The sequence below is a fragment of the Pseudophryne corroboree genome, unplaced genomic scaffold (assembly GCF_028390025.1).
Source record: "Pseudophryne corroboree isolate aPseCor3 unplaced genomic scaffold, aPseCor3.hap2 scaffold_2318, whole genome shotgun sequence".
NCBI lineage: Eukaryota > Metazoa > Chordata > Amphibia > Anura > Myobatrachidae > Pseudophryne > Pseudophryne corroboree.
In genome coordinates this window covers 10,461-12,552 of record NW_026968971.1, presented here as the reverse complement: position 1 = coordinate 12,552, position 2,092 = coordinate 10,461, and positions in this window count along the sequence as shown.

The following is a 2,092-nucleotide window of genomic DNA, read 5'->3' as shown; positions in this document are numbered from 1 at the left end:
GGAAAGGGAAATTATTCGACCCTGTTTGTAGTCCCAAAACCGGACGGTTTGGTCAGACCCATATTAAATTTAAAATCCCTGAACCTATACTTGAAAAGGTTCAAGTTCAAGATGGAATCGCTAAGAGCGGTCATCGCCAGCCTAGAAGGGGGGGATTTTATGATATCTCTGGACATAAAGGATGCATACCTTCATGTACTCATTTATCCACCTCATCAGGCGTACCTAAGATTTGCGGTACAGTATTGTCATTACCAATTTCAGACGTTGCCGTTTGGTCTCTCCAGAATTTTCTCCGAGAATTTTCACCAAGGTAATGACAGAAATTATGGTGCTCCTGCGAAAGCAAGGTGTCACAATTATCCCGTACTTGAACGATCTCCTCATAAAAGCGAGATCAAGAGAGCAGTTGCTGAACAGCGTATAACTTTCATTGAAGGTGTTACAGCAAAACGGCTGGATTCTCAATATCCCGAAGTCGCAGTTGGTTCCTACGACTCGTCTGACTTTGCTTGGGCATTATTCTGGATACGGACCAGAAAAGGGTTTATCTTCCGATAGAAAAGGCCCAGGAACTCATGACTCTGGTCAGGAACCTATTGAAACCAAAACAGGTGTCAGTGCATCACTGCACTCGAGTCCTGGGAATGATGGTGGCATCATACGAGGCCATTCCCTTCGGCAGGTTCCATGCGAGGATCTTGCAATGGGACCTACTGGACAAGTGGTCCGGGTCACATCTACAGATTCATCAGTTGATCACCCTGTCCCCCAGGGCCAGGGTATCTCTCCTGTGGTGGCTGCAGAGTGCTCACCTTCTAGAGGGCCGCAGGTTCGGCATTCAGGACTGGATCCTGGTGACCACGAACGCGAGCCTCCGAGGTTGGGGAGCAGCCACACAGGGAAGAAATTTCCAAGGTCTTTGGTCAAGTCAGGAGACTTGTCTTCACATCAACATCCTGGAGCTAAGGGCCATATACAACGCCCTATGTCAAGCGGAGACCTTACTTCGCGACCAACCAGTTCTGATCCAGTCAGACAACGTCACCGCAGTAGTTCATGTAAACCGCCAAGGCGGCACAAGGAGCAGAGTGGCGATGGCGGAAGCCACCAGAATTCTTCGCTGGGTGGAGAATCATGTAAGCGCACTGTCAGCAGTGTTCATTCCGGGAGTGGACAACTGGGAAGCAGACTTCCTCAGCAGACACGACCTACATCCAGGAGAGTGGGGACTCCATCAGGAAGTCTTCGCACAGATTGCAAGTCGGTGGGGACTGTTCCAGATAGACATGATGGCGTCCCGCCTCAACAAAAAGCTACAGAGGTATTGCACCAGGTCAAGAGACCCTCAGGCAGTAGCTGTTTAAACAGCTCTTCATTTTCTGATTTTATGTTTATGCTAACAAATTTGCTCTCTGAAAAGTGTCCACAAAGCCAAGTCTCTGATTAACACCTTTGTAGGAATGGTTTTTCACCTATTACTGAATTAAACTTGCTTCATTGGAAAGGCAGCAAGATGCATCCTCATTTCAATGTCTACTGAAATAATACAGGTTGACACCAGGAAACATTAACGCCACTGCATCCTTGCTGCTTTCGCATGTGGAAGTATGTTTAATGTGAAAACAAGGTGATATCTAATTAGCACACAGGTAAGGAATTAAGAAAATCTTTATTTAAGGGTGAAGGTGTTTCTCACAAAATCGTTGCCCCAATGCATCATTGAAATTCAAGCTGGAAAGATGATTTTAATATATCACTTGTACATTTTGTATTGCTCTTCTGGTGACAATGTAGTTTGTTTTTGTCAATTACCATTTTAATAATAGGGTAAAGAAAATTAATTGGATTTTTGAAAGAAAACAATACTGTCAATATACTATTAAAACAAATTAAAATGGTAAAAGTTATTGTACTTTAAGTAAAAATAAAAGAGCAAAAATATCAATCCCAGTTTTGGATTACTTTAATTAACTAAAAAAAATGCATATAGCAGAGGATAGTTTCAATCTGCCTACCTCTGGGTTATGGGCCCAGCATGTTTCCATTGCAGTACTCTGCTGCACATGTAAGTGCAAGAGATCCTGAAGCA